Source organism: Procambarus clarkii, chromosome 15 (assembly GCF_040958095.1).
Source record: "Procambarus clarkii isolate CNS0578487 chromosome 15, FALCON_Pclarkii_2.0, whole genome shotgun sequence".
Taxonomy (NCBI): Eukaryota; Metazoa; Arthropoda; class Malacostraca; order Decapoda; family Cambaridae; genus Procambarus; species Procambarus clarkii.
In genome coordinates this window covers 49,391,150-49,413,600 of record NC_091164.1, presented here as the reverse complement: position 1 = coordinate 49,413,600, position 22,451 = coordinate 49,391,150, and the positions used below count along the sequence as shown (strand labels likewise).

Here is a 22,451-nt window from a genome sequence, read left to right as displayed (position 1 = left end):
TACTAATTTGGTTTGTGTTTCTTTTTATAGAACCCCAAACCAAATTCCTTTTGGTGGGGAGGTGTTACGAACCCGGATCCAGCGTCCGAGCACGGAGCAGTAACGACCACGCCATCTGTGGGTCAGCTCCCGAAACCCCCGCCAAACGGACGACGACACCTGGTGAGGACAAGGTGTACCAGCCACAAGGGCCAGTTTCCAGTCCTGTGCAGCCCACAACATAGCCGCTCCTGACCTCTGGTGAGGTGGTGCTCCGACGACAGCGCCATCTATGGACTGGATACGTCAGGTGTTTGTGCCCGAGCCTGTAAGTGAGGTGTTTTAGTGTGTCCCAGTCATTGATGACGTGTCTGTTTACAGAGTCGACCTGGGACCGCTGCGTTGAAGGTGGAGTCAGTCTACCCGAGGCAGCCAGTCTCCATACCTTGAACTTTGCTGCAGCTGTTGTGACGTCGTCCCCCCCGGAAGAACACTGTGGCGTGTTAGCCTGCCAGTGGAGTGGCAGTAAAAGGATTTACCCGGGACCGACTGTTGGAGACGATCATCCACTGGGGTACTGAAGACAGGAGAGTGATTTGTGGTGTCACACGAGGCTCCTGTCTAGGGCGTTCCCCTTTTATCGTTCGTGGAGTGGCCGTACCAGCCTTGTTGGCTCAGAAGCTGCCAGCAGACCAGCTGGACGTGTGGTTGACGGCCTCCACGGCGGTGCCCCCAGTGGACCTGTGTTTTGGCTGACCTGTGGCCAGGGTAGGCTCAACTTCTTTGGAGAATTCATTGTGAGGCCACGAAGAAAGCACCAAGGACTCGGCACCGAGAGTTATGGCACCAGCGTCTTCAGCAGAAGACATCGATTGTGGATTAATCCCCTTGTAAAGTGTTAATACCCCTCCCCCTTGTGCACTCTTTTATTTTATATATTTAATCGGTGATGGTGTTAATTATAATATTAAGTTCTTAACTTTCTTTCCCTACTCCCTTTAAGTTACTTGCGTCACGGATCTCATCCCTTGATAGCCACTACTGGCTTGGGAACGGATACATATATCTTCCTCTAACAACATCAGAGTAAGGACCCCGTTGCGTCCCGAGAGGGCCGTAACATAGCTACACAGGCTGCTTCAAGTCTTAAAAGTACTGTTCTCTAAGTAGACTTTACCCTAACTTTTTAATTGTAAACCTTGCATCCTGTCTAAGTGGACCAAGGTATTTAACGTAAGGTAGAGTGGTAAAGTATATTATTGTAGTAATGTATATGGGGGGTTATTAGAGGGTTTAATAAATAAGCACTAAGAAAGGAGTATCTCTTCCTGTTGAGAGTGGAATATGGGATTACCTTAGACTAGACAGTTTTTCTAGCCTAGCAATTGTTTATTTTCTGGGAATATTCTTCCCTGGGGGCCTGGGCCTCCCTATTGCCACTATTTTAGGAACTTCTTTGGAATTTAATATTAGCCCTCTCAGTACAATCACCTGCCCCCCCTAACAAGTGGTTGGCCTGACCGGGATCTGAAAATTTAGATATATAAATTGTAAAATTTAGATTTTTGAGGGCCAAAATTAAAATTCTTGCATTCCGCAGAACGGGTGTGTGGGAGCCTAGGGTTCAGCTCAACTAGCAAAGGATACTTCTTGCACTGACTGGACATCCAACTGGATCACTTCACGATTGAGGTAAGTGTGGTCTTGTAATAGGGGCCATGCATTTTTTTTCTAATTTTTATTTTTATTTTTACTTTTGGCTAGGAGCTAGATTAATTAGAGATAGCAGCTAAATTGCAGGAACTGGCAGATGAACCTTCAGTGGTAGAGATTAATAAGCTCAACAAATCTAATTTAGTGTTGTTAGACAATGAATTTGGTCTCGAGTTAAATGACACTGATAAAAAGTGGACTTTGGTGAATGAAATTTTACAGCATTGCATAGACCAGGGCCTATTGCCCAGTGATACAACTTTATGCCAGCCCAGCCAAGCTGAAAGTGCAGCTCATAGGGACAGAGAAGTAGAACTGGAATTAGCAAAAATAAGACTGGAGGAGCAAAGGCTCAAAACCGAGGAGACTAGAATTAGAGCGGATACCACTGTACCACCACCTGCCAGGGAGTCCAACCCCAGGCATTATGATAAGAAGCATAACTTGCTTGAATTTTCAGAGTCAGACCCTGAAAGGTTTTCCAACCATTTTCAGAGACTGGTCATGTCCATGAACTGGCCAGAGGAAGAGTGGGTGATAATCTTACAGGGGCAGCTTAGAGGTAAAGCCCAAGATATTTTTATAAACATGCCTGACTGCGAGTGTTTTGATTATAGTAAAGTCAGGGAACGGATTTGGAGGGCATATGAAATTACGCCTGAGCTTATCGCAAGCTTATCGCTAATGATCAAATAATATTATTCAAAAAATGGATTCGCTCGGCTAAAGCCGAAACATACGAGGCACTCAAAAATTTAGTTTTAACGGAGAATTTTATAGATAATATGCCAGAGCCAGTAGCACGGTACCTACGAGAAAGGACAGAGGTAGATTCTAATACAGTGGGGCCTCGACTTACAATGGTAATCCATTCCCAGAGACGGGTAGTAAGTCGAAGCAATTTTTCTCATAAGAAATAAAGGGTATTGAATTAATCCGTTCCCCCATCCTCCAAAATATTAACTTACAAATACATTTTATACTGAATACAATTTTGTTCTCTAGCTTCCATACAGTAAATATGCTTATCTTACCTTTATGGAGGACTCTTGATGGCTTATGGAAGATGGTGATGAGGGGGGAGGAGAGGAGTTACTGTTTGGAAGGGGAGTCCTCTTCCATTATAACATCAGGCAGTAATGACTTTTCTGGAATACACTCTCTGGCATGTTTTGCCTGCATACCACTAGGACCTGCTTGTGGCTCACTGCATGCTTGTCTTACTAACAATGTCTGAAAACACTTGTTTTCCCTACATTTTAACACTTGTCTGTAGTAAGACATCACATTGTCATTTAAAAGGTCAATGCAACGGCCTGCTACAGCTTTATCTGGGTGAGTTTTTTCAACAAAACTTTGCAATTTTTCCCATACTTCACACATTTTCTTAACCCTTTAACTGCGCAACGCGCCTGCAGGCCCAGGCTCCGGGTGGTTTATTGTTCACGTTCCATTCAAAACTCTCGCAGATACATGGGGTTCACATCAGCTTCCTCAAGGCTCTTGTAAACAGATGCCATCTTAAAAAAAAATCATGGTCCACATTGCCGAGTGTCAGAGCCTCAGTAGTGAGTGAGCAACCAAGGCTGGCGCTCGCAGCATGAGCGCACAGCTCTGCTGTACAGCGTGTGACCACAGCATTGCCTAATAATGTCAATATATATATATATATAACCTGTATTATTTAGCCATGATAGTATTATAGAAGAGCCTGAGTGGGATAATGACTGGGTACAATGTTCAAATATTAGTGATTCAATGCTGTTCACAATGTTCACAGCGCTAACCACAGCACCACAGCATTATTTCGTCCATCTAGGAATCATCAAATGACTTCTTAGGTTCCTTTTCAAAATAAACTTGTGGTCAATTATTCATTTACAGAAATTAGTGACCAGGATTGTAGTTATAATTAGCGTTGTGCGTAGTATTGTGGAAGGAGGAATTTTGGTGAGGGAGGGAGGGAGAGAATTGAGGTAGCCTCACCTCAATTCGCAGCTACCAGGTGAGGTAGCTGCTATTGTCCCATACGAGGCAGCTGCTATTGGCCCATACAAGTAAGCTCTTATTGGTCCAAACGAGGCAGCTCCTATTGGCCCATATGAGGCAGCTCATATTGGCCCATACGAGGCAGCTCCTATTGGCCCATATGAGGCAGCTCCTATTGCCTCATACGAGGCAGCTCCTATTGGGCCTGTGTGGGTGTGGCTGCTCACACTCGCGATGTTCTGAATGTGTTGATGGTAAATGTATATAGTGTGTGACAGTGTATAGTGTGTACATATGTTGTAAATATACATAAATGAACATGAAACATTGGTGTGAATAACTGTATGATGGGAGGAGCAATGTTGGCGAATACAATGTTGGAGAAGTGAGCGAGGGCTGACTGGGTGTGACAGCTCACTCTCGCGGTGTTCTGAATGTGTTGATGGTGAATGTATATAGTGTGTGACAGTGTATAGTCTGTAAATAGATTGTATATATACATAAATTAGCATGATACATGGTAAATATGTGCAACATATGTGTACACAAGTGTTATACACGTAACAGTGTCCTTGGACCGTACGGATGTTTTACTGCCATAATATGGTGTATGTGTTCATTATACATAGGATTAGTGCATAAAAACATATAAAATGTATTTGGAACTGTGTGCAAAAAATGAACAAAAATATATTCGCGGCAACTCGCGCGCCCCACCGGCCCCGGGAGCTTACGGCATGGGCGCTCAGGGAATGATGCTGTCACACGCCACCTTACGGACCCCATAGCAGCCAAAGTAAGTACAATTTCGAAATTCCGTTGCTATACCCATATACAGGGAGGGGTTTTTGGCACTTTCAGAACTAAAAAGAATTTTTTCCCGAGAATTTATTTCTTGCTCACTGGGGGGTGTCATATTTATACGCCGCACAGTTAAAGGGTTAATGAGGAAGGGATGTCCTCTATTGCCTCAACTCACAACTATTTTCTTAGGTTAAACCTTACCACTGAATTTCTGTGACCCACGGCGTGATATATAATAATCAGTTTTATGTTCAAAAAGCAAAAAATCACCACAAAAACATTATTTCTTATAGGCGTGATTGTCACTAAGCGGGCAGCTCTAGTAAACTGAGATAGGTTGGCCCGCGTGATTGGGAACCAGGCGCTCTGTCGACCCAAACGTGTACAAACAAATATCGTTAGTCGACAACACTATCGTAAGTCAAGTCGCATTTTTCAATCAAATTTACATCGTAACTTGAAAGTATCGTAAGTAGGGGCAATCGTAAGTCGAGTTCCCACTGTATTATGGATTTGGCCAAGATGGCAGAGTTTAACAATCTAGGTTTGTTGTAAGAAATTATGTATTATAGATTCATTATTTGGTCCATGGGGTCTTGAAAATGGAGTGAGAGGGTAGTCTACCTCACTTCGGAAGTAAGAAGGCCCTCCCTCGGGGACTAGGACAGCAGTGTATATACAGGGTCGTCAGCTCTCCTTGGTTTTAAAGTATCACTTTGAGTCATTCAGGTACAGTATTAAAGTAACTGTAATTAATAACTCCCTGTTGTAAAGCATGTTGATTAATTTAACGTCAGGAGTGTAGAGTAAGTAATTATCAAAAGAAGGCACCAAACCAGGAAGGCTATGTAGCACCATCAAATGCGCAAAATAATCAGAGGGCGCTAAATATCACCAAGGATGCCAATACGAGAACAAAAACGCATACGGCGAATGATATCAAAAGCATCCGAGTCACAAGAATTCTATTGAGGGACAGGTGACCGCGAGGGGCGGTCGGAAAGCAAGACACACGCTCGTCCGGGAAGGCAGGACATTCAAGGACATGCACGACCATAAGAGGGACAATGCAACTAGGACAATAAGGAGCAGGGCGGCACTCCATCAAGTGACCATGGGTTAAGCGAGTATGGCCAATACGCAACCTCGCCAGAGCTGTTTCCCACTGCCGGTTACGGTGGAAGGAGGACGGCCACGAGGAAACACAACATTTCAGAGTACGTAGTTTGTTACCAGTAACAGACGACCAAGAAGCCTGCCAACGGGTAAGGACGGAGGAATGGATAACCGGGTAAAAGTCGGAATATGGAATACCTTTACGAGAGATGGGACAAGAGCGGACAGCTTCCTTGGCGGCAGCATCCGCACGCTCATTTAAAGACACACCAATATGGCTGGGAACCCAACAAAACTCAACCGACTTAAATTTACTGTGAACAAGAAACAGCCAATGCTGGATCTCGACAACTACTGGATGAACAGGATTAAAGGACCCGAGAGCCATGAGGGCACTACGAGAGTCAACAACAACTACAAAGGAAGACTGACAACGAGAAAGCAGGAGACGAAGAGCATAGAGAATAGCATAAAGCTCTGCAGTAAAGATGCTAGTCTCCGGAGGTAAGCGACACATATAAGTGCGATCAGGAAAAACAACAGAGTAGCCAACACCATCCGCAGACTTAGACCCATCAGTGAAGACAGAAATGGAGCGGGAGTGAGAAGAAAAGTGCTCGAGGAAAAGGCGTTTTAGAACCGTAGGAGGGGTAAAAGCTTTAGTGACACGGGTCAAGGATGTACAAAACCGCGGAAGAGGGACTCTCCACGGGGGCAAAGAAGGAACAACACGAGGAGAAACATCAGAAATACGAACGGAAAGAGAATCCTGTAGGCGAGATAACCGGACAGAAAGAGGGAGGTGGTGAAGAGGAACAGGAACCGCAGGAGGGGTAAAAGTTAAAGCACGACAGAGGCGAGAGGAAGGATGTTGTAAGGACCGCGCAAGATAGCGAAGACAGTAGCGATCACGGCGGTCCTGGAGAGAAGGAAGCCAGTGTCAACATACAAGCTAAGGATGGGAGTCGAACGAAAGGCACCAGAACTGAGGCGCAACCCAGTATGGTGCAAAGCATCAAGACGGCGAAGAGTAGAAGGAGAAGCAGACGAGTAAGCAGGGCAACCATAATCGAGCTTAGACAGGACGAGAGAGGAATGTAAAGCAAGGAGAGTGCGCCTATCTGCCCCCCAAGAAGTATGGGACAAGACCCGAAGGAGGGTAAGGGCCTTAGAGCACTCAACACAGAGGTAAGAGATATGGGGAGACCAAGACAAACGAGTGTCAAGGAATAACCCCAAAAGCTTCGCAGAATCTTTGTATTCAAGGGGATGACCATAAAGTGACAAAGAGGGACGAAGAACGACCCGTTTCTGCGTAAAAGTCATGGCACAAGTCTTAGAAGTAGAGAACTTGAAGCCATGATCGGTGGCCCAAGAGGACACGGCATCAATTGCAAGTTGAAGCCGGCGTTGAAGGAGAGGCGAATCATCACCCTGACAACAAAGGGTAAGATCATCGACATAGAGAGCGGAGAAGACACCAGAAAGAAGAGAGGAAAGAAGACCATTGAGGGCAACCAGAAAAAGAGTAGTGCTCAGAACACTACCCTGGGGCACACCTTCGTATTGCCGAAAAGAGGCAGAGAGAGCGGTACCAAGGCGCACCCGAAAGGAACGACGGGAGAGGAAGCTGCGGAGAAAGAGAGGGAGATGACCACGAAGGCCAAAAGAATGAAGTTGAGATAGAATATGATATCGCCAAGTGGTGTCGTAAGCCTTTTCCAGGTCAAAAAGGATGGCAACAATGGAGGTCTTCGCAGCAAAAGCAGTACGAATATAGACCTCCAAGTTCACCAGGACATCTGTCGTGCTGCGGCACTTGCGGAAACCAAATTGAGAAGGGGAGAGGAGGTGATGGTGTTCCAGGAACCACATCAGACAAACGTTAACCATACATTCAAAGAGTTTGCAGACACAACTTGTGAGAGCAATAGGGCGAAAGTTTTTAGGGGAAGTACTCAGAGACCCCGGTTTGCGAACAGGGTGGACAACGGCATCGAGCCAGTCCTCAAGGACTGACGACGACTCCCAGATCCGATTATACAGACTCAGTAAATACTGAGACGTGCACGGAGGGAGATGGCGAAGCATCTCATAATGAATACCATCGGAGCCCGCCGCCGTAGAACCGCAGAGGGCCAGGGCAGAACGAAGTTCAGAGAGAGAGAAGGGATCATTATAGGGAAGTTGAAGACGAGTGCAGAAATCTAAAGGACGAGACTCAAGGACAGGTTTACGAAGAAGAAAAGATTGGGGAAGATGAAGACCAGAGCTAACAGAAGAAAAGTGGGAACCCAGTACAGAAGCGACCTGCAACGGGTCCGCCACAAGAGTATCATGGAGGTGAAGGACCGGTGAAACATCGGGAACGAATTTACCCGCTATCTTGCGGATACGCTTCCAGATCTTGGCCAGAGGAGTTTCGGACGTAATTGTTGAGACATAAGATGCCCAACATTCACGTTTAGCCGTACGGATGGCCCTAAGGGCCACCGCACTCGCTTTCCGAAAGAAAAGAAAAGAATCGGTCGTCTGCCTACGGCGGTGCCTCTTCCAGGCTGCACGCTTACAGCGAACAGCCCGAGCACAGTCCGCATTCCACCAGGGAATGCACTTCCGTGGACCCTGAGAGGAAGAGCGAGGGATAGAACGGAGGGCAGCGTTGAAGACAGTGTCATGAAAAAGGAGGAGAGCGCAATAGAGAAGCAGAAGGGAGAGGTCAGAGAGAGTAGCACTGAGGGTAAATAGGGTCCAGTCCGCCTTAGCAAACTGCCACCTAGGGAAAGAGGGGGAAGGGCGAAAATAGAAAAAGGAAACAAGGATGGGGAAATGATCACTTCCATGGAGGTCATCAAGAACCTGCCACATGAAATCTAAGTAAAGAGAAGAAGAGCAGAGAGAAAGATCAAGACAAGAAAGGGTGCGAGTCCGAGAGTCCAAATGAGTGGGCTCACCAGAATTCAGAAGAGACAGGGAAGAAGAGAGGAGAAACGGCTCAAGAAGGCGACCCCGGGTATTCGTCAGAACGTCACCCCAAAGAGAATGACGACAATTGAAGTCACCCAGCAGGAGCACAGGCTCCGGCAAGGAGTCTAGGAGGTGTTTCAAATCAGGAAGAGAAAGCGGGACACTCGGGGGGAGATAAATGGAACAAACTGTGTACCATTTCCCCACAAAGATACGAGCAGCAGAACAATGGAGAGGCGAAGGAAAAAATAAAGGAACAAAGGGAACATCAGCACGAATCAAAAGAGCAGAAGAATTAGAAGCCCCAGCAATGGCTGGGGGGGGGGGAGAGAAAGGAATAGCCACGAAAACGACCAGGACGAGCACCAAGCATTGGCTCCTGGAGACAGACACAAAGGGGCGAAAACCGCGAAATCAGAAGTTGGAGTTCGAGGAAATTGGCGTAATAACCTCGAACGTTCCATTGAAGAATGGACAACGACGAGAAGAGAAAGGACAAAAACAGAGAACAAGGAAGAAACAAAGGCGAAAGAGCAACAGAGCACGTTAAAGAATATCAGGGTCAGGATCAGGGTCAGCAAAGTCAGGGTTAGGGGGCATGGGTAAACTGAGCAAAGACGGAGGGAAGGAAACGGGAGAACAGATCAGAGGTGGGCGGGCGGGGCCAGAGGAGGAGGAGGAAGAGGAGGAGACAACGGAGAGGAGCAGGCAAGGACAGCAGCAGGAAGAGGAGGGGTAGAAAGAGGGGAGCGTACCTCAGCAAGGACAGCAACCGAGAGGGAAGCGGGGGCTAAAGAAACCTCCATAGCAGGAACAGGGGGCGCAACCACCGAAATGGGAGGGGAAGGAGCGAGAGAGGCAGAAGTAGGGGCCCGAGGAAGAAAGCGAAGCCTTCTTACCCGCCGGGGAGGAGGAAGGAGAGGAGCCAGGTTTACGCTTCTGACTTAAAGAGACAGGTGTCCCAGCAACCACGTACTGGGTAACGGATTCTAGCGTCTCAACAGGAGAAGCTGAACGAGAGCACACATGAAGGCCGTTTGGAGAGTGATGGACATCAGCTCGCACCGACAGGCGGCGGGGAGAGTCAAGAGACGGAGGGGAAAGATGGGAAGGAGGAACGGAGGGAGACGAGGAAGAAGACACAGGAGACACGACAGACCGGGTAGAAAGAAGGGGAACCCCAGACAGAGGACCAGGAGGTGGATCCTTCGGGAGAGAACCCAAAGGAACAGAGGAGGGGGCAGTGGGCGTATCAGGGTCCAAGGCCCGGAAACGGTTGTGAGTCTGAGGAAGGCGGGAAGGACGAGGAGAGGAAGAGCGCAACACGCGAGCATAAGAGATATTAGCATAAGGCGGGAGCCGGCGAACCTGGCGTCTCGCCTCAGGAAAAGATAAATGCTCCCGGTGCTTCAAGTTGAGGACGGCTGCCTCAAGCTTGTAATGGACACACGCACGGGAGAAGGTAGGATGGGCCTCACCGCAGTTGAGGCAACGAGCCTGGGGAGAAGTGCACTCCGACTTAGAGTGACCTTCGCCACCACACAAAGGACAGAGAGAGACAGTCCCGGAGCAGCGGAGGGCACCATGCCCAAACCTCCAGCACTTGTTGCAGAGCCGAGGAGAAGGAATGTACTCCTGGACAGAGCACCTGGCACCAGCAAGAATGACAGAGGGTGGAAGGGTCCTACCATCAAAGGTAATCTTCACAACCCGGTGGGGTTGACGGCGACTACCACGAGGGGGACGAGTAAACGTGTCCACCTGGAGAACAGAATGGCCCTGGGCAGCAAGGATATGTCGAATATCGTCGTGGCAGTCGCGCAGGTCCCGAACACCGGTCGCAACATGGGGCGGGAGCAGAATAGTGCCAACACTGGCATTCAACTGAGCGTTCTTCGAGACCCAAACAGGGGTCTCGCCAAGGCAGGATAAGGCAGCCAAGCGGGAAGCAGCATCCTGAGGAGGAGCAGCAACGACACGTGTACCGAGACGAGTGGGGTTGAAAGTAATGGAGGCATCCACATAATCAACGAGATGTCGATGGAGGGAGAAATCGTCAGGAGGCGCAGAATCAAGAGGGAGGAGATCAAAATATTTGGCCCACGAAGCGGGACCAAACAAGGCTTGATAGGTAGCAGAACTGGAAGGAATCGAGTGAGGGTGGCCGTGACGAGGACGGCGGTGAGAACCCCCAGAGAGGGGTTAAAAGGCGCAGTAGTTACAACTAGAGAAGGAGCCGCGCCAGGGGACGAGGTAGTCACCACTGGGGGCTTGGGGCTCGACCCAACCACAGAGGAGGGAGGGGAGCCAGGGGAAGGAGTCAGAGAGGCCAAAGGAGGAGCAAGGTCAGGGCCCAATGCAGCGGAGGCTACAGAGCCCGGTCTTCCAACACGGACTGACTCGGGGGTTTGGTCACCCACCCCACGAGCCTGAGAAGGTAAACCAGAAACAGCCAAAACTGGGGTCATCATCATTACGAAAAGAAAAATTCATACACGAATGTGCCCCCACACCCACCATGGAGCCACAATTAGAGGCAGGACACCCAACAAGAAGCTATCGCTGATCTTGCCGGGGCCTCCTAGGGGTGCGTCGTGAGTATACGCCCCACAAACGCCACCTTAAGAAACCGACAGTCCGTCGAGATCGGGTTCAGTGATGAAAGGGGGATTGACAATAAAAGGTTCCCCTCGCTCTCGACATCGGGCACTACAGTTCTACGGGTGCAAGAGTATGCCTCCTCAAGCACCCGGGCGTCAAAATAGAAGAAGTCCAAGGGAAGAACCAGAACAAGCAAAAGGTCGGCAGGAAACAGCAAGCAGATAGGAGAAGAGGGGGGAGAAAAACGAAACAGAAGGAAAAGGAAAAAGTGCCCAGCAGAATTGGAGAGGACGGCAGCAGGAGCACAAGGCTAGAAAAGAACAGAGGACTGTCCCAAGGAGCATCACACTCCGGCAGCCGCCCACTAAGCCCCCCTCACGGCAACAACGGGCTGAGCGGGGAGGGGGTTAGGAGTGTAGAATCAAATCCTCTTCTTTATCTGAGAGCAGATGACCCGGTTGCAAGTGGCAACACTGTGAGGACAGGTCATCATGTGGCTGGCTGCACCCTTCTCCCTCATGTTACTTCAGTAATTTACAGAAATTCAGGCTTTCATTTAACACTTTCGCGCTATCTGGACGCGCCGGCGCATTCGGTTTCGTCTAACGTAAACGCATAGTGGACATAAAGTTATGTCTACTTTTAAAATATTTGTATAAAATTCAATTTTTATCCGATTTACTTTGGGTTTGTTTCAAACTGCGCGCTATGAGGCTCTCTTTCTCACCACTAGGCTGCATGGTACAATAAGTTCATGAAAGGTGTGGATAACTTCGATCAAATGGTATTTTGTCCCAAACGGGTTGCAGGTGGGTGACTTTAGTCGTTTATACTGGTAATTCTTCCCCCATATCATGTATTATATGCATATGTCTGTTTAGGGAATTTTATTCCGATCAATATACAACCAAAAATAACTGTGTGCAACAAGTATAATCTTGACAAACATAACAAAAGTAAAAATATTTCGTGTGTGTTTGACGCTCACTGATATGTTCCAGCGTTGTTTTATATTTGTCGCTATTCTAACTTACGCTTTGTTGATATTTTTTACCTATGGGCACATAGAACATTCTATTGCGAACACATTGACATAAAAATGAATGACGTACATAGAAAATTAATGTCATGAGAGTGAAATAAGTATAAACTTTCAAAGCGCCGTGCGTCGTCCCGTCACCGATACCGGGTAACAATTTCACCAATTCCCACACTCTTGCGGGCGGGCTGCATCATTATTCTACGCTTATATTCATATCACCGTGTTGGGAATTTCATTGCGAGTCCATTGATACCAAAATTAACGCTGTAGAACAAGTGTGGAGGTGATTACAATCCCAAGAGTAAAAACATTTTGTTGCTGATGGGCGCTCACGGCGAGTCATCTACGTAGTTATTTATTTGGTGCTGGTATCCCTATATGTTTCGTGACTTATTTTACTAATGTTCTTCTAGAGAAATTTATTGCGAACACGTTGGTACCAAAATGAAATACGTAGCATTAGAACTAAGGTCAGAAGAGTAAAAAGAGTATACACATTTTTGTTTTTACGCTTAAGCGATAAAAACGCAGCGCGCACATTCGGTTGGCTGAGTGACCTTTGCGGAGAGCGCGAAAGTGTTAATATACAGTAGTATTCAATAATACTGAGATTATGGTTAATAACCAGCCTGGTTAAATATGAATGTAAAAGGCGAGACCTGGGTCATATACCGTCAAAGAGACAATGACGTCACGTAGCTTTCAGAGTACTACTTCGCCCGGTGACATACCTGACCTACCAGGGGTCAAGGTTAACCCTCAAACCGCGCATATCATATATAAATGATATCAGTGACAAAACCGAAACCGTGCACATCATTTATATATGATTTCGTGTCTAGCGCTATAATTTAAACTCCCCGCCTGGGATAGGGGCAGCTATAGTACAGCCACGACCGATAGTTGCAAGATGCCACCTAGAAAAAAAATCCAGGCCAACATTCTTGGGTGTTACAGCGTCAGTATTGAGCAATCCACCAAGGCTGGCGCACGCAGCACGAGCTCACAGCACCGCTGTTCAGCTTGTGACCACAGCATCGCCTACAAATATCATAATATATATGATACTGCTATTATTTAGCAGTGATAGTATTACTGAAGCCCCCTGACTGTGACTGACTGTGATAAAACTGACCAGGATTCTGATAATAGCAGGATTGTGGTGATATTTAGCGCTGTGCTCCATGGAGGGAGGCGTAAGGCTGTGCGAGGGAGGGTTGTGGCATCATCTTCTGACTGTGTGTGGCCACCATTTATTGACTGCACTCACCATACCAGCTTAGTGGTTCGATATGGTGAACACAAATGTAGATACTTATATATAACGTGTGTATAGAGTGTGATAACAGCGAGAGGAGTAGGTTGGGACCCGCCATTTTGGTGAGGGAAGAGCGTCGTCTGTACGTCTTGGCATGGTGTTTACTGATGGCCACTATGGTCTTTGGGCACCATACCAGCTTATTTGTTCAGGTATGGTGAATAAAACAGGTAGATACTTATATATAATATGTATATATAGAGTAATAACACCACAAACAATATTGTTGAAGGACAAATATTAGTGCGTCTGGCCTTGAGGGCGGCTGCCGATCAGCTGACTGTGTGAGTAGCTACGTCTTTGTGGCCTTTACTCACCATACAAGCTTAGATGTACAGTTATGGTGAACAAAACATGTAAATACGTATATATAACGTCTGTGTATAGTGAATAAATACAGAAAGAGTATTGTAGGAGGTGAATGAGGGTGAGTGAGGTGGTGTTGAGGGAGTGAGTGGCAGTGAGTGGCTCGCTGGTGTTTGGCGGTCACTCCTCGTTGCTTTTTGACTCACAAGACCAACTTAGTAGTTCGTTATGGTGTACAAAACATGCAAATACTTATATATAACCTGTGTATATAGTGTAACAACAGCAAAACTATTTGTTTATTGTTTTATGAACATAATAATTGAATCACTAATATGCACACCATAATTTTGAGTACAGCGATGGTTCACACATTTTATAATATAAATATACCACAATTCACTGTATGGAATAATATTACTGCAAAAAAACTAAGAAAAAATCAATCGGAGACATTGAAATAATTAGGTAATAATATATTTGTGGCAACTGCCGTCTGACAGCTCGTGCGGAGTAGACCTCATCTGGCGAAGGCTCTGCCAACGCCCCTTTTTTGCCACACTTCCCTACCCTATTGCGGCTAAACTATGCCACCTACGATTTTTTTGTTATTTTTTTCCGTGATCAGGGAACAAAAATGAACACTTCTATAAGACGAAAGAATTTTTTGGATTTTTTTGTTGTTGTTGCGCCTGTGGGTGTGAATTCCATTTGGGCCCCTAGCGGTTTGAGGGTTAAGCACCCGTCGTGACCACAATCTTCCATATTTACTAATTCATATTGTAAAAATAAAGTCCACTATTGAATATTGTAATTGATATAGCTTTTGCCAAGATGACTAATGTAATTACCACCAGTTAAATGTTAATTCCACCATCTGGGGTTTGCCAGTAATTAGGAGTAGTTTGTTCAATTCACCCTGCTTTATAATTGATAACTAGGCGGAGGAATACTAGGTGCAGCTCTCTCGGCTTCGGAGAGCAGTAGAGACAGTCAGTGTAGGCTGGAAATCAAGTGGGGAAACAAAGACCTCTCCCCAAAGGCTAGGCAGAACATCAGGCCAGACTGTGGTATTAAGGTATCTGTTTTTCTTGAGTTTGGTATACTGTAGGACTCCACTTTGCACTGCTATAGGATTTTCAGTGCCTCCGTTAAATAGGGCTATAGTCAGGGAATTTGTTAAATATTATTTGGATGTCTAAAGTTTTAATAAATATCTATAGAATTTATTGGGTTTAGTGGTATTTTCCTTTCTGTTTTATTTTCACATTATTTTGGAATACAAGCCAAATGTCTACACCTAGTCTCCTCATGCCAACCAACAAGCATTTTCTTAATTAAAAAAGATAATCCCTTTCTTTTTTAAGTTCCACATTAACATAAAGCTTATCCCTCCTTTTCATTTCGTTGGGGATAGAATTTCACGGGACGCTTAAGAACATAAGAACAAAGGTAACTGCAGAAGGCCTATTGGCCCATACGAGGCAGCTCCTATCTATAACCACCCAATCCCACTCATATACTTGTCCAACCCGTGCTTGAAACAATCGAGGGACCCCACCTCCACCACGTTACGCGGCAATTGGTTCCACAAATCAACAACCCTGTTACTGAACCAGTATTTACCCAAGTCTTTCCTAAATCTAAACTTATCCAATTTATACCCATTGTTTTGTGTTCTGTCTTGTGTCGATACTTTTAATACCCTACCAATATCCCCCCTGTTATGTCCATTCATCCACCTGCAAACCTCCATCATGTCACCCCCAACTCTCCGCCCCTCCAGTGAATGCAACCTAAGCTTTGCTAATCCTTCTTCACATGAAAGATCTCTAATTTGGGGAACTAACTTAGTCATCCTACGCTGGACACGTTCAATTGAATTCATATCCATTCTATAATATGGCGACCAAAACTGAACTGCATAAACTAAATGGGGGCCCAACCAGAGCACGATATAGCTCAAGAACCACACCAGGTGTCCTGTCACCAACGCCCCGACTAACAAATCCCAGTGTCCCATTCGCTTAATTGATGGCATCCTGCTTTCCATCAATTGAGAAATTTACTCAGGCTTAGTAGGTGGTGGCAGCGAATATTCAGAGTTTGTGGTTTAATCTAGAGGAGACAGTATCTCTTGAATTTGTGATATCTAAATGTTCAAACGTTTGGATCTCGAGGGATTGTACTGAATGTTACTCAGCAGAACTCTGGTTTCTGAATATATTTTCTTTAATTATTTCTTCAATAATGATAAGCTTTTAATCAGTTGTGAGGTTAAAGGCTTGGTCCCGTTACAAGAGAACTACCAGTTGGCGGGCAAAAGGCCCAATAAAAATAATTATAGCCCACATAGTAACAAAACTTATACCCACAGCCAGTCCAGACCAGCCCATTCTAACCCTATAACTAATACACCTTCTGTTTCAGACAAAACTAACCCCGGTAAATTTTATAACCCTACGGCACCTAAGGGTGAACTAAAGGGAAATTCTCTTGGTAATGTCTCTTCTTCCCAATGATACTGTGGTCACTGCAAACGTTCAAACCACCCTACTAGCCGTTGTTGGCAACTGTACCCAGAAAAAGAGACCCAATGCTCTTGTTGTGATACAAGGCTTGAGGCCTTCTGAAGGGTTAGGGAGTAAGACCTCCAACCCACAGTGGTTGGACCTGCTTACCCCATTCTTATCGAAAGGGAGACTTTTGTCTTCTGAGGGTTCTTCCTGAAAGGACATGGTTATCTTCCGATACACCGGTGCCATCCAGACTTTAATCTTGGAGAGTGCATTGCAAGGTGCCAACACTCGACACTGGAGAGGTAGTACTGGTTGAGGGTGTCACTAGTGATACTCGAGCAGTACCCCTCCGTAAAGTTACCCTGGAATCTGATTTCCACAAGGGTGTTTGTACAGTCGGAGTCAGTTACCTTTCCTTAATGTTGATGTAATATTGGGTAATGATTTAGCAGGGGATAAGGTTGGGACTCCAGACTGCTTATTATGTTGCCCACCCCTAAGGTTTCCCTGGATTTACCCGCCGCAGAGGATAATGTTGTGTACCCTGCGTGTGCGGTGACCAGGGCTATGGGACTTAAATGTAAGGGCAGCCCTGTGGTTGCCAAGGTGGTAAACCCCGAGGACACGAAGAACTTTCCGAGTGGCGAAAGTCAAGTGAACCTTGCGGACAAGTTCATGGCCCGAATCGATGACGAGGCCGAGGACACGGTGGAGAGCCTACCATCGCTGTCTACCCAGAGTAGTGAGGAGGTGGAGGAGAACCTGTTGAGCCCCGGCCAATGGCATCTGACCAAGGTATGGATGCATCCTTGAGTGATTTACAGAAAGCTGACCCCAGACTTGCAGAATGTCATGATGTAGCTCTCTCTAAGGAGGAGATTGTAGATGCAACAACTGGGTACTATTACAAGGATCGGATTTTGATGAGAAAATGGAGACCACAGAGTTCTCCCTTGTCAAATGAGTGAGAGATAGTCCACCAGGTTATGTTGCCTACCTGCTACAGAGAGATAGTTTTGGCAGCTGCTCATGATGACCCTATGGGGGGACATCAAGGTATTAATATCACCTATCACAAAATTTTTAAATATTTTTACTGGCCCAAGCTGAAAAATTATGTGGCAAACTTTTGTAACTCATGTCAACCTTGTCAGCTTGATGGGAAACCTAACCAGAAACCACCCAAAGCTCCTCTAAGGCCTATTGTTGTGCCGGAGGAACCATTTTTTCATGTGGTAATGGACTGTGTTGGTCCATTACCTAGAACTAAGTCTGGTATTATTTACCTGATAACCATGATGTGTATCACGACCTGTTACCCTGAAGCTTTTGCTGTAAGGAACATCCGAGCAAAAACTGTTGTTGCTCGTATGTTGCAATTTTTGTCTGCTTTTGGACCCCTTTTGCCTCGGGGTCGTGCAAACCGAAAATGATACTAATTTTAAGTCTGACATTTTTTAACAATTCTGTAAGGACCATGGAATAACTCATAAGGTTTCTAGCCCATACTATCCACAGAGTCAGGGGGCAATTGAGCAGTTCCATCAAACACTTAAGCAGATGTTGAAGACATCGTGCAAGAATTCCCACACCTTCTGGGATGAGAACTTGCCATGTTTTGTTTGCTGCTCGAGAGGGGTTACAAAGTTCACTGGGTTGTTCTCCTTTTGAGTTAGTCTTTGGCCATAAGGTTCGTGGACCCTTGCAAATGTTATAAGAGAATCTGTTAGGGAATGTAACGTTGACCGAAGGTTTGGCTTTCTTTGCGCAACACTACCAGAGACTCTGTGACTGCAAGGCTGCTACACTAAAGTATCTTGGGAAGACCCAAGAAAATATGAAAGAATGACACGATGCTAAGGCTAAGTTGTGGGTATTTCAGCCTGGTGACCCTGTCCTGGTATTAAAGCCTCGACTAGGGAACAATATGTCTCACAAGTACGAAGGTCGCTATATTGTGACAGAATAGGTTGGGGACCTCACGTTCAAAGTTAGGCACTCTGACCTGGTGATGCTTGTACACTTGAACCGCCTGAAGAAGTTCCAGGGGCTCCAGGCCTGTTGCTCTAACCAATGTTTCCTTTTCCAGTGAGGGAGGGGATGATTGTTCTGGGGACCCAACTAATCTCATTCTCAATAATTCTAGTTCTGTGAATGCTGTGGAGGAGAAAGTGTCCCATTTGCAGATGGCCCAACGTGAAGAGGTGCAGTCGCTACTTGACAAATTCTCCAGTCTGTTCGGGGAGGTCCTGACCCAGACTGATGCCATCTACCATGATGTCAAGTGGACGGACTACACCCCCATTCGTCTTCAACCCTATCGGATGAGTCCGGAAAAAAAGGCCATCGTGAGGAACGAAGTCAACTTACTGCTCCAGCACAGCCTCATCTGGCCGAGCCAGGGCTCTTGGTGCTCGCCATGCCTTTTGGTCCCCAAACCAGACGGCTCCTGGCGATTATGCACCGACTATCGGCAGCTCAACAAGGTGACCATCGTGGATGCCTATCCGTTGCCCCTCCTAGAAGACTGCATCGATGAGATTGGAAATGCCATGTACGTCTTGAAATTCAATCTCTCGAGGGGATATTATCAGATCCCGCTCACCGAGCATGCCAAGCAACTAACTGCATTCGTAACACCTGATGGTGTCTTCGAGTATCAAGTGTTACCGTTCGGATTGTGTAATGCCCCTGACACCTTCCAGAGGCTAATGAACTCTCTGCTCGCAAATGTGCCAAATTGTCGGGCGTATTTAGATGACATTGTGCTTTTTGACAGAAATTGGACTGACCACATAGCTAGGTTATGCCAGTTGTTCCCAGTTCTGAAAAGTGCAAATCTAACTTTAAATGGAAAAAAGTGTCATTTTGGCCACGGCAGAGTGACGTATCTCGGTTATAAAGTGGGCCAAGGAAAAGTGTTACCTAGGCAAGATAAAATCAGTGCCATTCTCCAGTATCCAGTGCTCCATTGTCTAAAAAGCAAGTGCAATGGTTTATCGGTATGTGTGCGTACTACCAACGCTTTTGTCAGAACTTTTCCAGTGTCGCTACTCCTCTCACAGACTTGTTGTGAAAGGCCGTTAAATTTAAGTGGTCAACAGACTGTGCAGAGGCATTTAAAAATTTGAAATTGATCTTAGTTCCGCCCCAGTACTCACTAGTCCAAGGTTTGACCGACCGTTTAAAATTCACGTTGATGCGTCTGACTCGGGTGCTGGTGCAGTGTTGTTGCAAACTGGGGATGATCAAGTGGACCATCCAGTGTACTATTACTCTGTGAAATTTGACAAGGCGCAACGCAATTATTAAGTGGTAGAAAAAGAAGCGTTGGCGCTAGTGTTAACATGTAAAAAGTTTGAAGTATATTTAACAGCTAACATAGTGGAAGTGTACACGGACCATAACCCACTGGTGTTTATACACCAGATGAAAGAAGAAAATAAATGCATACTCAGGTGGGCATTGTACCTACAGGATTTCAATCATTCCATTATCCACCTACCGAACCGGCTCAACGTGATAGCCGATGCGCAGTCCCGGCTACCTGAGTAACAATTCATCTGAGCCACAGGAAGCCATATACCAACTGTCATATTTCAGTTATTTTTTTTTAGGTTCTCCTGTGACATTAAATATTCCGTGTCAAATTTATTTACTTCCCCTTTTTTTTTGTATTTGCTTTTTCTTTCAAAGAATCCTTTTTTGCGTGCTTTTTCTTTCAGAGAATTCCTTTATGCTTTTTCTTCCAGAGAAATTTTTGTTTTTGTGCGATTTTCTTTTATTGCATAGGCTTTCCTTTTAATTCTCTGTATGCTCTAACAAAAAATATGACTACTATTCTAGTAGCCACATTTTTTTTTCTCTCTGAAGGGGGAGGAGTGTTACGACCTTGGGTTCCTAGTTGGAAACCAGAGGTCAAATTGAGTTCCAAATAATGTTGTGAGAAGGATAGTTAGTTAACGTAACGTTTATACTTAGAGCGTTTCATACCTTTGTTCACGTCTTTCTTGCTAAACATAAGATGAATCTGCTTCTAATAGAACATTCAGACTCTGTGCTGGTTGATTATTAATATAATATTGAGCTAGTTATCAGATATTCTTATAATTATTAAAGTAACTAGTAATGAACGTCTGAGTAAACTTGTGATGATTGCTGCTGTACGATCAGCTGAGTATCCGTCCCAGCAGCATATTTAAATGAGCTCGAGAAGCTATGCTCTCCCTTCTCTCTGGCTGGCAGCTGTGGCGTTCTGACTTTCCCTGTGGGACTCTGTCTTCCTCCCACTCCTTTCACCTCTCCCTATAATCGATGTTCTACAAGTTAGGTATTTCTGTACTGCACTACTAGCTTGGTGTGTGTTTTGTTTAGAGGTATTTTAAGCCAGTGTTTTAGCGTCAATAAGTGTACTCCACTGTGATTAGTGAACCACGTGGGTCATAGCTACACAGGCTGCTTCAAGTCTTACAAGTGCTGTTCTCTAAGTAGACTTTACCCTAACTTTTTAATTGTAAACCTTGCATCCTGTCTAAGTGGACCAAGGTATTTAACGTAAGGTAGAGTGGTAAAGTATATTATTGTAGTAATGTATATGGGGGGTTATTAGAGGGTTTAATAAATAAGCACTAAGAAAGGAGTATCTCTTCCTGTTGAGAGTGGACTATGGGATTACCTTAGACTAGACAGTTTTTCTAGCCTAGCAATTGTTTATTTTCTGGGAATATTCTTCCCTGGGGGCCGGGGCCTCCCTATTGCCACTATTTTAGGAATTCCTTTGGATTTTAATATTGGCCCTCTCAGTACAATCACCTGCCCCCCATAATATCCTGCACCGACCCCGAAGCCCTCAGAAACTTAGGAGTCGGAAGCAGGGGGGAAGAGGACCGAATTAACTGCAGAAGGGGAAGAACGAGGGGGGCACAGACGGAACCAAGGTCGAAGCGACCAACACCCCCATGTACGGGTCACGATAAGCAAAACGAGGCAGCCTTGGGGGCATCCGGGGAAACGACCACCCTAGCACATTGCAACAACCTAAACCTATCATGCAATGCGCGAGCCGCCTACACCCGAATAATGTTATCATTAGATTGGGTGAACTGAGTCACAAACAAACAACAAAGCTCGCAGGACTCGAGGTCGAATATGTCACCGACCCAACAGGCAGCATGACGGAGAAAAAACAATGAGTGTCGCCCTGAGACAAGGGAACAGAGCAACCGTCAAACTCGCACAAAGCAAGAGGGAACTCGGGGGTCTCCTCCATTGGACCTGAGTGCCCCCACGGGGTTTTCCAGGGTTCCTAGACTGGGTCTGCTAAGGGTTATCTCAGGCAGGGTACTTCTAACCAGCATCCAAGGTATCAATCAAACTGCTAATGCTGAACCCCAGAGACGTGTCCACTCACGATGGCGAAGCAGGGGGTACCACCACACACAAACAACCCTAATATAAGAGGGAGGGAAACCAAGGCAGTTTCACCCCCCCCCCCCAGGCAAAAAGAAAAAGAAAAGAAAACCTTGCAAGAGGGCAACGTACCCAGAGGGAACTCGGCCCCCCTGTTATAGGTGAAAACTAGCTACACAGTACCCCGTGCCCCACCAGTGCAATAACTACACTTATCCCAAGGCAAACAATGGTGGAAACCCCCCCAAAACACTCTTGGCGGTCAATTGCCAAGCAACAAAAGAACAATAGAGGTAGACCCAAGGTGACTTGATGAAGATAGCCCCAAGCTCCGAGGGCGGTACTCACAGGGCACTCAGGGAAAGGGACCTTAAGCACATGCAGCCCGGGTACCTGTGAATACTACTCCCAGCTTGCATGCCACCATAAGAGCAGTACTGAAACCAAGAACAGCACTAGAAAGACTGGAGCTGGAGTCATAACGACCATGCATGATCCAATCAGCAGAAGAATTGTAATGTGGATAGCCGGCGGAGGATCTGGGGATTCCCCTTCCCCCCTCCCGGGGAGGGGGGAGCTGCATAGACATGCGGCGCAGCTCTTGTAACGTCATGCTTGTTTGCTCGTTTTCCTTTTCGGGAGTTCTGACTACTAGTTTGGCGATTTTTGTTGTTTTAAACAAGAAAGG

At 46.1% G+C, this 22,451-nt stretch overlaps 1 protein-coding gene across 1 annotated transcript in view; it reads right to left on the bottom strand.

Moving 5' to 3' along the window:
- LOC123750137 (tripartite motif-containing protein 59-like) overlaps nt 1-22,451 on the bottom strand; it is a 151,527-nt gene that overhangs the window by 28,789 nt on the left and 100,287 nt on the right. The window lies entirely within an intron of this gene.